At 39.8% G+C, this 16,685-nt stretch overlaps 1 protein-coding gene and 1 long non-coding RNA gene across 2 annotated transcripts in view; both read left to right on the top strand.

Annotated features, from left to right (window-relative positions):
• The window catches only part of LOC139732960 (uncharacterized), a 480,027-nt gene that overhangs the window by 380,036 nt on the left and 83,306 nt on the right, over nucleotides 1–16,685 (top strand). The window lies entirely within an intron of this gene.
• Nucleotides 11,437–16,571, top strand: LOC139732964 (uncharacterized). The gene is made up of 4 exons (XR_011711054.1): nucleotides 11,437–11,654; nucleotides 13,364–13,602; nucleotides 13,899–14,078; nucleotides 15,394–16,571. It is a non-coding gene; the product is annotated as an uncharacterized lncRNA (long non-coding RNA).

The following is a 16,685-nucleotide window of genomic DNA, read 5'->3' as shown; positions in this document are numbered from 1 at the left end:
TTTGTCTTGTCTTCAATAAGAACTTTCATTCACATAAACATTCAGGTACAAAATAAATGTCACTCTACATTATACATAGTATAACTTTCACAATTTGACAGACAGCTACAATACAGTCCAAATATATAATATGAATACGATTCCAGTTATATTAGATACAAACCTTTATTTTTTTATAATATATATTGATTTCCTTTTCGTTTGCTTTAAAAATGACAAAATTTGAAAGATCACAATGATTATGCATGGTCAAGTCTCTTAGAAGAGTACATGCCTTTTGAAATTAGGAATCCTTTCGAAATATAAGTTCATGGATACCTTATCTCCCTTTTGTTGTAGTTTTCTTTATATACACATCTATACATATGCATACATATGTGTATATCAGTGCCCTGGGTCTTCAGCCCCACTGTGCTTACACCAACCCTTTGCACCCTTCTCAAAAGAACTTCCTCTCATTCAGATTTTATTTTATTTGGAACGTACTGCGATTTCAAGGTCCTCGTTTCTTGATGGCTCCGAGATATCTGCAGGAGATCCATCGATCTGGGTAACAGTCAGCCACATGTTGAATCTTCTCGGTACTGCACGAGGTGGGGGGGGGGGGAGAAAGTACCAAATATATCGTCATTCATAATAAAAGTAGGCCTATTATTTCCAATCATACAGATGATCATTGTAGCGGCAGGAAGTATTATTTCCATGTAAATCAGTTACCAAATAGGGGTCCCACCCCTTGGTCGCCCTCAAGAAAAGTACTGTGTTTAAATAGGTATGGCACCCCCAAATCCCTTAGATAATCCCTCTGAGGAGAGGGGTAACATTGTGCCACACCAGCAGTTGGCACATCATCCTTTGTGAGGCAAGGACCACTTGCACCCCAGCAGAGATGTGTAGTGAAAAAGTCTGTGAAGTCAGGGACGGATAACAGTCGGTAAGTTATAACTCTGTCCAAATTTCTATATATTTGAGATGTGGCTGATCAAAGGCAGTTGCACGAAACATCAAATGTTATAATTCAGTCAATATTATTGTCTGTATATAGTATCTGTGTTCCTCATGCACAGAAAGGTTACATAGCAGAGGAGAAAATAAGAAGAAAGACATCTCACAGATTGATATGATTTGTTCAACCTTTCTCTAGTAAATATTGATTGAGTATATGAGTGATTTAGCTGCTATATCTGTTTGCAGATATATAGGCAGAATCAAAAGCTATGATATGTCTTATATTGTTGCAATGAAGTGTCCTACTGTAGATGTAAGTTTGCTCCGGATACTATATGAAATGTGAATTGGCTTGCAGGAGCAGAGTGCAGTATATAACAAGTGCTGTGTGAACAGCTCCTAGCTGTAATCTCAGCTTTTAACCTTGTGTGTGAACATGACAGTATGAGTCACAGTGTATTGTATATAGCATGCTGTAAGAACAAAGAGAATACGATGCCCAAAGTTTGATACAAGTTCAGGTGTATGGGGGCAGTGTAGGTGGACAATGTCATTGTCCAGCCAAGAGGCAGTAAAACCCTCTGTACATAAATCGAGATTAGTTTAGCTTTCAGACCCAGTTGCAGCATACTTTGCTTGTGGAGTTGGGTAGATGGCATATATCTTACAATTTAACTTACGACGTAGTTGTGGTATAATGAAATGATTCTTCATTATGCACTGTATATTTTCTATGAGCATATAAGCTCAGATGTAGTGAAGAAAAAGGCGAATTTTACCTTTCTATCGTGTTACGGGTCTGTGATGTAGAAAAGTGCACCTCCTACAGAAGTTGTTTAGGAGCATCTTGATTGTATGTGCCTCTTCCAATGTTTGGGTTTGTAGCAGAGCAGGAAGGGATTAGCTCACTACGAAAAGAGGTCTGAACGAACAGGCTCTTTGTTTTATCACAGTTTTGCCTCTCCTCCTATGTTCTGTACCTTGCTTCAGCCTTCTCTCTCTCTCTCTCTCTCTTCCAATTAATCCTCCATTTCCTTCTTTATTGCACTAAATGTAGTGTACTGTGGAAGTTGTTATCTAATTTATGCAATGCTGGAAGAAGCTTGCAAGTTTCGATGTTAGTGAAAGAATACACTGACTCAGTTGAGCCAGGAGTATTTAGGCTATGTATAATACTGCGCAAATTGTATGTGCACTGTTGAATAAGGTAACAGAATTAGTTGAATTGAAGAAGAAACAAAGAATTGTAACAGAGTACAAAGAATGCAAACGTTATTATGTATTTGTATTGTATTTTTTCTGTTCACTTGCAGTGAACCACGCTTATGTGCAGCCGATGCTTACACATGCCAGCTCGACGCTGCTAAAGAAGAACGCCAATAAAGATGCTATTAGTGTTTGAATAGTAAAGAAATTGGTGCCTGTGATCATTGGGCTCGTCGAGTGGAGAGTCTGATTGGTGCACGCGTGCGTTTGGACTGAATCTTAACCACTTCTGTGTAGAAGGCTCGCTTGAGTGCGAGATAACGCTACATAGAATAAGTTCACGACTTGCTGTTTACGACTACGAGATGGATGATGCGGCAACTCAATCGCTGAAACAGTCATGGTCAGCACACCAGGGATGGCTGTCGAGGCTATACAAGGAGCTCGAAGTGTTGATGGCTGACTTTGGAAATAAAGATGCGGTGAATGAAAAGTACCAGAAGTTGATAGGGGTATTTGTGCAGTATGAAGAACAGTACCGCCAATATCATAGCACACTCTCTGGAGCTGAAGCAGAAACCGCAGAAGCAAAGTTCAGTGCCAGCGTCAACAATAAAGAAGAGTTCAACACAAGGTTACAAGGCTGGCTGGAGAAGGCGGCAGGACATCGAAGTGCTGAGAAGGACGACGACAGGGCATCGCTCCATTCATCTGCGACATCGGTCCGCTCATCGACGTCATCGAGCATCAGGTCGTCGAAGAGGTCGAACTCCAGTTCATCGTCGGCAAGGCTGAGGGAAGCTAGGGCTAAGGCAGCTGTAGCACGACTGAAGAGAGAGCAGCTTCAGCGAGCTCAACAGCTGAGGGAACAGGAGCTTAAACTTCAGCAACAGATAGCGGCGATGGAGGCTGACAACGACATAGAGGCTGCCGAGGTGGAGCTGCGGATCCTCGAGGAGAGTGATGACGACGCACCTCTGGTGGACTCAGTACAATTTGAATATGACATGTCTCATAGTAGCCCTGTGAGGGAAGTAAAGGTAAACCAATCAGGGGGCCATGATGTAAAGAGGGAGACAGTTAGTCACGATAGGGAAACATCTAATCCTGAGAATGCTAACAAAGTCAGTGCTAGCTCAGGCTTGAATCCCAGTGCTCCTGAATGGTTTCAGAAAATGAGAAATGATGATGTAACTGGGGCCGGGATTGCTCCCTTAAATCAAATGTTCCAGGCAATTGATTTGGCTTTAAACATGCCTAAACCAGAAATAGCAGTGTTTGACGGTAATCCACTAGAGTACTGGGGATTTATCAATCAGTTTGAGACTACCGTAGCCTCCAAAACGAGTGATGAGAGAGTCAAGTTGACATATTTGATTCAGTACTGCAGAGGAAAGGCCAAGGAGAGTATTGAAAACTGTACTTTCTTGGGTAACGAAGGGTACCAAAAGGCTAGGGAAATACTAGCAGATCAGTTTGGGCAGTCGTACCAAGTGAGCCACGCACACATGAAAAAGTTGCTGTCTCGGCAACAAATCAGACCTAATGACAGCAATGCACTGTGGGATTTGGCACGTGACATGAAACGGTGTCACATGGTGTTGTCTCAAAGGGGGTATGGGGCTGACATGAATAGCTCAGATAACCTTTTAAGTATCCAACAGTTGCTCCCACTACATCTGCAAGCAGAGTGGGCAAAGAGGGCGCACTCAATGATGTGCAGGGGGGTTGTTCCCAACTTTGAAGTCATGACTGCATTTGTAGAAGAGTCTGCAAAGCTTGCCACCAATATGTTTGGTCAAAATATTGGAAAGGCATTAAAGCCAAACGCAAACATCAAATCTCCAAAACCAAAGGCGAGCAATAAGATGATGTCATTTGCTACACAGGGATCTGGTAGCAAATTTACACCTCCATCCTCGGCTAGGAGTGAAAAGAAATTTGAGAGAAAATGTCAGTGTTGCCAGGGCAGTCATGACATACCATTCTGCCCAGTGTTCAAGAAGAAATCCTTTGAAGAAAGGAAGGCATTTACTAGACAGGCAAAGCTGTGTGACAACTGCATGCATCCAATGCACATGGCTGTCGGCTGCCTTGCAAAGCCAGCATGCCAGATCAAGGGATGTGGGAAAAGGCACATTTCACTGCTTCATCCTCCTGATAGAGAAATGAGACAAAGTCAGGCTAACAGGCAGAATGTAAATGAGACTCAAAATGCTGCTCATGCCAATCAGGGTGTTCAGAATCAGGATGGTCCGGTTGCTACTGATGAAGTAGGGAACAGGGGTGGTCAGACATACAGCGCTCATGCTTTCAGACAGAAAGTATGTTTGCGCGTAGTGCCTGTTAGGGTAGAAGGTAATGGGCGAAGCGCGACAACGTGGGCATTGCTAGATGAGGGTAGTGACGTCACACTATGTAGCAAAGGTCTAGCAGATGAGTTAGGGTTAGCTGGGAAGGAACTGGATTTTCAGTTAACTACAGTCAATCAGCAGGCTTCGTCAAAGAAAGGGATGGAAGTAAGTCTCTCTGTAAATGGTGTTGACGATGATGATGTTATTCACTTACCGCATGTATGGACTGTTGATTGCCTTCCCATATCTACCTCCTCATTCCCATGTAGTCAAGATGTGAAGCAGTGGCCACATCTTGAAGACTTACACTTGCCATCAATCGAAAGAAAACAGGTGCAGATTCTGATAGGAGCAGATATTCCTGAAGCATTCTGGGTACTGGAGCAGAGGCGTGGAGAAAGGAAAGAGCCGTATGCCGTTCGTACGCCACTTGGTTGGACTCTCTTCGGGCCAACATCTTCTCAGCAGAGATCACAACATGCGAGTGTAAATTTCACTCAGCTGCAGCCAGACCCACTGCAAGATCAGCTCAAGCAGTTTTGGGAGGCGGACTTTGGTGCGTATCTTCTAGACAATAAGGTGGGTGACTCTGTAGAAGATAAGAGAGCTCTCTCCATGATGCAGAATAGTGCCATGCTCAGTGATGGTCACTATGAGATTGGTTTGCCATGGCGATCTTGTCCTCCGAGTCTTCCGAACAACAGGGGCCTTGCAGAGGCTAGACTCAGGTATCCCAAGAGGAAGCTTGAGAAAGATGATGTCCTCCGTGAGAAATACACGTCTACTATGTCAGAGTACATAGACAAGGGTTACGCTGAGATTGTTGAGACTGAGGCAACATCGTCAGAGTCTGAAGTAGAGGCAGAGGATGTGGTGTGGTATCTTCCACACCATCCAGTTTTCCACCCACACAAGCCGGGTAAGGCTAGAGTAGTGTTTGATTGTGCGGCTCGGTTTGGTGGTACATCTCTCAATGAGCAGTTGCTACAAGGCCCAGACTTAACTAACAATCTTGCAGGTGTTTTGATGAGATTTCGGCAGGATCACGTCGCTGTCATGGGTGACATAGAATCCATGTTTCATCAGGTCAAGGTATCGACGAAGGACAGAAATGCCCTTCGATTTCTGTGGTGGACAGACGGTGATCTACGACAGGATCCCCAGGAGTATCGCATGACTGTGCACACCTTTGGTGCGACATCGTCACCAAGCTGTGCTGGCTTCGCGTTGAGAAAGACTGCTGCTGATAACAAGGGTGATTACGATGAAGAGGTAATCAAAACTGTCCAGAGAAACTTCTATGTCGATGATTGCCTGAAATCTGTCGAATCGAAGGAGGCAGCTGAGAGTCTTGTGCAAGGATTGAGAAGTTTGCTTGCCAAGGGTGGATTCCACTTGAGGAAGTGGATCAGCAATGATCGTGACGTGTTGACCACAATTCCAGAGGCTGATAGGGCAGCTTCAGTCTTGAGTCTAGACTTGGAAGAGATGCCTGTAGAGCGCACATTAGGCATATTGTGGGATGTGCAAACAGACTCCTTCAAGTTTGAGGTTCAGGAAAAGGACAAGCCGGTGACAAGACGTGGGATCTTGTCTGTTGCAAGTTCTCTCTACGATCCTTTGGGTTTTTTGGCTCCATTCGTGCTTCCGGCAAAAATACTCCTTCAGAACCTATGCAGGCGAGATTTGAGTTGGGATGCCAAGGTTTCCCCAGAGGAAGGTGAACAATGGCGTGAGTGGTTGAGTGACTTGCCCTTGCTGACACAAGTTCATATAAGAAGGTGTCTACCCATGTGAAAAAGTACTTCAAGTACTGCAGGAAATACTGCAGTATTATTGCAGTACTACTGCAGTACTCGTAGTACTTTTGAAGTACTTGCAGTAATCATAGTATATTTGCAGTACTTTTGAGGTAGTACTGCAGTACTTCTATGGTAGTACGGCAGAACTACTGCAGTACTCGTAGTACTTTTGAGGTACTTGCAGTAATCATAGTATATTTGCAGTACTTTTGAGGTAGTACTGCAGTACTTCTATGGTAGTACGGCAGTAATTGCAGTACCTTCGAGGTACTTGCAGTACTCACGCTATTCTCATTGTAATTTTGCAGTACTTTTGAGGTAGTACTGCAGTACTTCTATGGTAGTACGGCAGTAATTGCAGTACCTTCGAGGTACTTGCAGTACTCACGCTATTCTCATTGTAATTTTGCAGTACTTTTGAGGTAGTACTGCAGTACTTCTATGGTAGTACGGCAGTACTTCTATGGTAGTACGGCAGTAATCGCAGTACCTTCGAGGTACTTACAGTACTCACGCCATTCTCGTTATTTTGCAGTACTTTTGAGGTAGTATTGTAGTACAGTACTTCTATGGTAGTATATATACGGCAGTAAATCGCAGCACCTTAAATCGAAATACTTGCAGTACTCATGTCATTCTCATTTAAATTTTGTAGTACTTTTTTGAGGCAGCACAGTACATTGTAGTAGTATATTGCAGTACTTGAGAGGTAGTTTTATTGATGATTCTTCTGCAGTTTATAAGTTGGAGTACTGCAGTACTTTTGATTTTTTTTTTTTTTTGAAGTGGCTCATTGTCGGTACTACTATTATAAGTAAATCTGCATTACTGTTTAAGTATATCTATTGCAATGATAATTATGTAGAAGCTAAGTGATGCTCATGCATGTATTTATTTCTGCTATAAAAAAAAAATCATACAATGGACTAAAACTCAAACCTCTTGGTAGTACCTGTGGTTAACGCTACTTTAACCTCAGACCAGATCTTTACTGACGGGGGCAATTTAACTTTCATATTAGAAAAAAAAAGAATTCGCTATCTATCTTTAAATATTCCAATTTATGCAAGAAATCATATTTTGACTGAAACAGAGCTGCCAACCTCTGGATGCATGATTTATTAATTTTTCCAGATTTAGTAATTTTTCAAGAAGTGCCCATTTCAATGTCTTAAACCTATAATCAATGACTTAATGCAGCACAAAATCACACCGTAAGGTAAATATTCCAGCTCAAATAGGTTTTTACTGTTCTTACATTGTCACAAAATAAATCACACATTGACATAATTATACTAGTGTGAGGTTCCTGCCCTTAAGAGACTTTATTCTTGCCAATGTTTGACTTCATTAACATAGCAGCAGTGAAATACTCAACATTCTACAATAGCACTGTAATTTGTACATGACATTATTGGCCCCCACCCAAAGAAAAATAGAATTACACATGCTTATAAAACTATACTGCAATAGCACTTTGTATGAAAACAAACATGCTCTGTTATGTTCTATTGTATTCTAACCTCGCTTTTGATTATAACATCGTCAATAAACTGACATCAGAAAATTACTTTCAGGGTTACTGTGTTTCCTTGTAAGACATCTTGCACCATCCACTTGATGATAATTTACGTGATACATGACATTAACCTTTGGATCAAAATCTAACCTTTCACATGCATGGCTCATACATGAGTTATTACACAAATACCATACCGTAGGTTAACCATAGACATTTCAAATACTTAGAACAATTCATCAACATGCCAAACCTTATTATACCGCATAGGAAATTAACTTGTAATGTACAGTATTTTTAACCAAGCCCCATTCATATTTACCTAAATCTCAAATAGCAGAGTGGCTGTCTAAATAGTTCCATTATTCAGGGATGTAATGGATACCCTAAGTCTTAAGATCACAATTTGGACATCCTCAAACATTTGGACATCCTCAATTCATACATTGGTGTGTTCCTTGACTTAATACCATTATTTAATATCTAAATTCTCTTGTTCACCCTTAAAAAAAATACTTTGAATTAATCATGTCATGTTAAATAAAACAATGGACAATACACTTGAAAATTCTATATAGGCGACTATAAAATCATGAGTTGTAAGTCAAGATACATAATGTTCATCTAAATACATTGCTATCATTGACTCCATACGGCCTTAAAGTCTTTGCTTCAAAAACAAAATCACCTTTCTATTCAATATACCATAATCATGTATTGGTCTCAATCAAGGATTCACACCCTATGGGTGACACTGATAAGTCAACCCATTGTTGTTGTGAATGGCTGAAACAGCAAAGTACTATACATGTATAGAAAAAAAGACAGTATAAAACAACCCAATATTCACACACTATCAGAAATTTATGTTGTAAATGGCAGAAACAGCACATTACCTAAACCAACATTCTTCATTGAAATATTGATACAATGAAACCCCGCCGTAACGAGGTCCGTGGGACCGGCGATATTACCTCGTTACAGCCGGTACCTCGTTATAACCGTACGCATCAAAAACAAAGAAAAACATAAGCACGACGTCATAATATACCCATCGATGAAAGTTTAGAACATCCTTTGCATTGTTATCACACAATATGGGTAATTATTATCGAGAGAATAAAGGTAAATTATTTGTGAATAAGGCGAAAAAAGTCGGGGTTGAAATGGATATTTTTCTTCCAAAATCTCTTCGAATATAATAGAGCACATTACATTCTTGAGAAACATAGGCTTATATTATTATTATCAAAATCATATTCAATAAAATGTGTTTAAGTTTTTCTAAACACCAGCGCAAATAAAGTAACATATATGCGTTGTTTACCGGACCTTGCGAGGGGTTTTTACGCTGATTTCGAGCGGGAATGGGATAATTTCATGAATCACATCGGCTGTAAATCTTATACAATTTATGATTGTAGCGCCCGAAAGGATTAAAATGCGTTATTTTCTTTCGAAAATCTCTTCGCGTTTTGTACATCCGTTCTTGAAAAATAAGCGACAGGAATGAATCTAGAAGGTTGTGATTCTTTTTACACATCAGATCTGTTCCTAATAGACCATTCTGAAAGAAAGAAAATGTTCATTGTGAAATGCGTTGTTAAAAATTGTGGTTATGAACAAACCCAGATCTATTCAAATTGTTAAATGCGTTAATTTCTTTTTCTGAACACCGACGTAGCTTAACATGCGTTATTCAACTATTTTTACGCTACTGTCCACCGGCGAGATCGCGATGATTAGAGTAACATAACATTATGTGTCGTTTATCGTAACTTGTGGGATTTCTTTTTTTTTACGCTGTTGGTGCCCAGCGGGAATGTGATAATTTCATAAATTATTTCGGCTGTCATCTCATACAATGTATCATCGTTGCACCCGAAGGGATTGAAGATGCGTTGTTCATTTTCTTCTGAAAATCCCTTCGCGTTTTGTACATCCCTTCTTGAAAAATATGCGACATGATTGAATTCAGAAAGTTGTGATCCATTTTACGCAAATCTGTTCTTCGTAGACCATTCTGAAGGAAAGAAATATCTGCATTGTAAACTGCGTTGTTAAAATTGTGATAATAAACAAACCCAGATCTATTCAAATAGTTAAATGCGTTTGTTTCTTCTTCTGAACACCTATTACGTAGCTTAACATGCGTTATTCAACTATTTTACGCTACTGTCATCCGGCGAGATCGCGATGATTTCAGAGTATACGTGCGACGTTTATACCTTAACTTGCGAGATTAGGTTATAGGTTACGTTGTTGGTGCCCATGCAGCGGGAATGCGATGATTTCATGAATCATTTTGGCTGTATAATCTCACACATAATCGTTGCGCCCAGGATCAAAGATGCTTCTTTATCTTTTCCCGAAAATCCCTTCGCGTTGTATACATCCATTAAATTAAATAGAAATGCGACAGGATTGCGTTATTTAACATTTTTTTACGCTACTGTCAACCGGAGAGATCGCAGTTGTATTAATTATTTCAGCTATAATCATAATTATATTCGTACAAAATGTTTGCTAACCAGCAAAAGAACTGGAAGTCGGGACTACAAATGTTACCTCCATTTTCTTATTTGGCACCATGACGTAATCTGGTCTTGACTTCTATCCGTTCTCCGTTTCTTTTTCGCAAACACTGATTACTCGGGGCTTACAGCCAAACAAGATATAGGTCCCGTCATACTTCTCTTTAATCAACCCCATTTCGATTTCGATTTTGACCAGTTATCACTACATGTAATTATTGTGTTAACACCATGTATTTTGTGTTCCACACATTGTAAAAAAAAAAGTTAAAGAACTGGTTTGATTTCTGTTACAATGCTCATGAGAAGTATGGAAAATAAATGAATTTAATTGAATTGAAATGGAAAGGTTAATGTTGAGTGTTACACGCATTCCAATTTTCATATTAGCCACGAGTGTCGCCTAATAAAAAGTTGGAGTGCTTTTTTTGCTTGTTGCATTGTGGGCTGACCTAAAAAAATACGCACACGAAATGATTATGTTTGATAATTAATAGTAGGAAGATCTGATGGTATCTTATTGCTTTTTTTTTTTCAAAGAAACATGGAAGGAACCGCGGTCTCTGCAAAATGGGAAAAACATGGGTGGTGTAAATTCGAAATTCCGTGTTTGAAAAGCGGCAAGTCTACAAAATGGTACCTCGTTCACCTTGCCTACTAGCTATTATGCTCATCCTAACAGAATTTTGTAAGCATGACTACCTCTGTGTCTCAGAATAACGTGGCACACAGGGGATTTCCACCATGGCACATACGGAGTTGAAATCCGATCAAATTTCTTATGTTTTATTCTATCATGATGCGCCGAAAATGTACTAACCGGATCTCCGATAGCCCCCCCCCCCCCCCCCCCCCCCCCTTCGTGTCTACTAGTATTTTGTGGCGCCAATCGAGTGCACGTGTGATCGCCAGCCCGCGCGCACGCACATATTGCTTCTATTACCACTGAGTGGGGTTATACATGTAGTAGCTACGCGCGCGTGCGTGCGCGCACACTCGCGATGCGAGTACAGTGCATGTATTACGCAACGAGTCGAGTAGCGCCGTTGAGTTGCATTTTCAAATTCTGTAAAACGTTACGCGTACAAAGCAAAATGGCAGCGCAGAGAATGAAGAAATTTTATGCCTTGTGACTGTGATGACAGCGTTGGAAAAGGTCCTGTGGTGGACTGGATAAAGGACAATGCCCAATATTCACGTTGTTGTTCCCATGAGGAAGTGACTGTAGTATAATGGGGCAGCGGAAAATCTGCATCAACACATCAAGCAAAGCTGCTTGCAGCTAAAAATGGTAAGTTACGTTCAACTGTATACCCTACATGTTGATTGTGTGTATGATTGAGGGTACCACCTATCGTCACCCTATTGGATTTGTAGCTTGTTTATTCCAAAAATATATTACAAATTCGCCTAAATCTTACCTCAGATATGCCATAAATACTACAGTTTCGAATGTCGTGACTGTCTTGTTGGTTTTAAATCTCCGTTTTAAAGTAGCGCAATTTTAGTGCACGCAATCCGTTTTCTTCGCGCAACGTTAGTTCTAGCGATCGGCAACCCTCCCTCCATACACTGTAGCGTAATACACGTCAATTTCACAGCCATGCGTCGTTACTGAGCGCATGTGTAATGTGTAATTGAAACATGTCTAGGGCTACTAGGGATTCTACTAGTTTGGTTTGTTAGTTTGTTTGTGAGTTTGATTTGCGTTTCTTCGTTTTTATTGTTTTCAAAGCTAATGACACTTACTGTAATCCCGCGCATACTTTTTCGTTCGTACGCAAACAGCCATGATAAATACGCAGGGAGCCAGGGTGCCGATGTCAAGCAGGTACCCTGCCGATAGGTGGTACCCTTGGCCTTACCATAAGATATAACGTTAGAATCTATTTACATGTATGTTAAGTTCAGCCGGGGGAGTTTTCAGCCGCCTCTAGACTCTACAATCAACTTTGCATCATACCTTTGCCCAGATATCCTGAATAGTAACCACCTAAAAACCTATGTCACATCCATAGCCACAACTACTGACTGGGAACCTGGCTGTACTATTAGATCGTTCAGACCTAAGTTGACCTTTTCCTCATTTTACTTTCAAAAATGAGAATTTGGACACAGAGGCTCAGAATTTAATTTTGCACTTCCTTACGCGTGCAGCTAACTGTAAGGAGACATACGTTTAGATTTAAGACATTCCTTGTCAAATTCCTTATGATTGTGACAAAAGTTCTTGTCAACTAAAGGCTAAAGCTCAGTCTAACCGTTAGGATACACCTCTTCACTCCATCACAAGCATTTTGCAAGTAACTTTCTGTGAGATTTGTGGGTTTAACCACTTGGCTGCGGACCACGTAAAATATCCTTGGCAACATTCCATTGTGTGCTGAGCATGTAATATAATATTACGTCTTCATATAATGTGCAATTTGAAGCCTCAGCGCTGTGCTACCCCTACCCCTATGACATGATTGAATGTACGGGCAACAGGTGCCCCCCAAAATCAGTGATTTAGCTGTGATTTGTGAGGGTTTTGATTGGTCTCCAAGGTGAAAGTTTCTATAGAGTCTCAATTCAAAATGGCGACCTACAGTGGGAAGAAGGGTTTTGATGAATCTTTTGATGATAGTAGTAAGTAAAGCTGCTCTTTGTGAAGGATTTGTGGAAGTATCGCAGATCAGGAGAGGATGATGCCTCACTATTTCATATTTCAAGCAATATAATCTTGGCCAATCTTTCGCCTTCTGGAAGGCATGTTTTGAGATACATGTATGCATTATTATGCATCAGCACCCAGGTGTTCAGTGTGCGTAAAAGCCTGCTGCAGTCCAGTGGTTAATTGTTTCATCCATTGTGAAGCATTATCATTATTATTATTATTACTTATAGTGCGCTTTTCCCACAAGGCCCAAAGCGCTTACAATCAATTCAAAATATGCACGACAGTATGCACGACAGTACGTCTTTAATCTTTTGAATGCTTTTCTTCATCTGCATTTTCAGATCAGAGGATGTTCACTCTCCATAGGCTTGAAGTATTGGAGAGGCTAGACCAACATGAGCAGGTGTACATTCAAATTGCAGAGCGCCACCACAGCAGGTTGCTTTACCAGTAAACATGGAGATTGGTGAGCTGAGGAGACTACGATGCCGCCATTACCCCCTCGAGAGTAAGGCAGCTTTCCAGGAGCTCGACAGCCTTCTAGCTTCTGGAGATTTCTTATGCTGGTAGAAAGATATTGGTGAGCAAAATACTAGTATTCGAAAGTGTTGCCTATATGTGTCATTTTTCTTTCCCTTGACCTCTGTCCTCTGTAATCTGTTGTTAGTTTTTAACCAAATCAATTCAATAACAGTGAACATAGTGTTTATATGAAGCAGAAATTAAATGCCACATAAAATGAGAAATGAGATTTGAATGTTTTTTTACATGTATAAAAAAGTAAGGAATTAATCATTTGTCTTGTCAGCTGCTTGTTTATGTTTAGTAAATTCTCTTATTTTATTTAAGGATTTGATCTTTTCAACTCTTTTTCAGACATGCATCCTCAGAATCAGTGGATCCTAATGGCAGGCGGTGTGCGGCAACTCTCTGGAGAAGATTGTGGGTCATGAGATCAGAAAGACCTGCATGGCAACAACAGGTCGAGCATGAAGGGGACATCTTCGTTTGCAGATTTACAAGGTTGCCATGCTTTCGTCTCAAGTACTATTTTCAGTAAGTCAAGCCAAGCCCTCTTCAAAAACAGAATTACTTTCTTAGCCATTTTTTTTAAATTTCCACATTCAAAGTCTTTTTTTTTCCTTCGTTTTTATAGGATACAGAGCTCTATCATAAAGTTTTGGTTGAGACTTGGCTTAAGGTTTTTGTCATGTTTTTGTTTTTTTGTGGGATAGTGAGAAACCTCTTGTAAAATACAACTGTATGAAAGACCATGTACAAGTGTAGTTTCATGGGGATTTCATTTTTTTTTTTTTTTTTTTTAATGAAAATCAATTTTGAAATGGCTGGGATGTCCAAAACAGAGCAATCCTATTAGAGCGTGGAATCCAAATTTTATTACAATCTTTCAGTTGTAATTTTTGGATTTTGTAGCTATTCCATATCCGATTTCCATCAAATAAACTTTGAATTCTTCTTACCCCTAACCAGGCCAGGCCCTTTTTAGTGTTCTGTGGCCTGGAGGGGTTGATTCAATTACCCCCCCCCCCCCCCCCCCGAGATCTCAGCGTTTGATTGCACAATCGCTATGAAATTTGGCTTGTTCATTACCCGTGGTGTAATCTACCAAGCTATACAAAAAGAAATGGAAATTTTTGTCATACAGTATATGCATAAAATCATGCATTTTGCTCCCTATCAGATATTAAAGCTCCTAGAATCCTATTTTTTGGTGAAAACATTCTTTGTGGCATTTCTAACAATGAATTTGAAAAAAAAATAGTATCAAAATCAATTTCTTCAGTATTTTATTGTTGTATTAATTTCTTGGTAATCTTAGGTACAATTGTGTACATGTATTTTTTTGTTTTTTTGGCCTGTTGATTTATCATTTTTTTCCCACAGAATTTATGTCAGAACCCATTTCAAGCATTATCATGATAAAATTAATTAGTTTCAGCCCATGAAAGTGAAAATGATTAGATTATGTTTTCTCTTCTTATTCATAAAGATATAAATATCTTTATGAATAAGAAGAGAAAACTCAATTTGCATAGACTTTATACACAAAATCATGTTTTGAGCCATTTTCAGTCTGACAGGCATACATAAAACGTCATGCAGCGTCATGACAGTATCAAAAGATGTGCAAGACTTCAAAGTAAAAGTCAGGGAACGATGCAGTAAAAAAAATTTCATGTGGCGGAGTAGTCGCCAAAATGTGGAGGGGGAGGGGGTTGATTCAATATCTGGATACTTGGAATAAAATTTCCATGATGTTTCATTTTTTCAATCTTGAAATACATGTATGTATACACAGGTATGTACTGACAATTTAGCATTTCTTTTTCTATCATCTTTTCTACTGCAGACATGATACATTCGTATGCACAAGCAAAGGGATGCAAGATACCAGCGAGAAAGAGACCACAAACTGGGCTTGCCACTGGATTTCCAACTCGCGTGATCATAAAGGAAACATGCAGACGAGGAGGAGGACAAAGAGTGTGCAAGAGGCTCCAGCTGGAAATTAAGAAAAAGATTGACTGTCGCCTTTGTGATTGTAGACTATGGTGGGACATTTATCACATTCAGTGACATTTCTTCTCTCTTTTTATTTATAAATGAGGAGAATGTTGATTGTGTTATCTTGAATGAAAAGGAAAAGTGTCAGGATCAAGTCGGCTATGTACTACTACTTGGACTGTAAAATCAAACCAAGTATTGGAAATTTTTTCATGCATCATTTTTATTTATATGATCATCATTGAAAATACATATAATTCCTTATACATGTACTGTATCATGATATTGACAGAACATTACAATTTTTTTTTCTTGCATGCATTGTGAATATGTTCCTTCATTTGCTGGACTTTCCATAATAAATAGTTTAAATTTTATGCTACATCAAGTCTACTCAGATTTAAGTTCTTTGTGTTCTCTACTCCTCTCAACTTAACTTTACATCAGGATTGCATGTTTTCGTAATACATGTACATCATATTGATCATTATTCCTGTCAGCGCTTGAAGTGTCATCTCTTGTGCCAACAAACCGTTTCTGTAATGTATTACATAACAACTTACGGATATTTCTTTTCCAACAGCCTAGAAATGAAGCATATCATTCACCTGCTCCCTTCCACAGAGTTCCACAGACATGAATTCCTCTGGCTGTTGCTGGTTTGGGCAAGCCTTCAGTCAAGCTTTGTGGTTGTTAAGGTTCAATTTTGTGAAGAAAGCATGCATAAAATCTGACTAAATTGCAGAAGCGGTCTGTTGTAATTCATCTTCATACATTTACTGTATGTTTTTTGTTATTTCATTACTTTGCAAACATTCACATGAGAGAAATCTGTGTTTCCACCTTGGAAAACAAATTTCCCTTTCAACCTAGCTACACTTACACTGTAGAATATCTTCTAGATTACATGCCTGCCCTGACAAAACCAGTGTGGGCCCCATGTGGTGTATATGGGGAAAATATGGAACTAAATTGGCAAAGCCCATTTGGCCCATATGGGCCCCAGATGGGGTGTAGGCCTACAGGGAAAAACATACATGGGTTTCATGTATACTCAGTACTTGAATTCTAGAAAAAAACAAACATTGTATTATATTTTATTGATTGTTTATGTATGCTATGACAGCGGATATAGAT

Source organism: Diadema antillarum, unplaced genomic scaffold, assembly GCF_040938485.1.
Source record: "Diadema antillarum isolate AM-2024a unplaced genomic scaffold, OU_Dant_1.0 seq00000457_RagTag, whole genome shotgun sequence".
In the NCBI taxonomy this organism is placed as follows: Eukaryota; Metazoa; Echinodermata; class Echinoidea; order Diadematoida; family Diadematidae; genus Diadema; species Diadema antillarum.
Note: the sequence above shows the minus strand (reverse complement) of the source record. Positions and strands in the feature narration are given on the sequence as shown.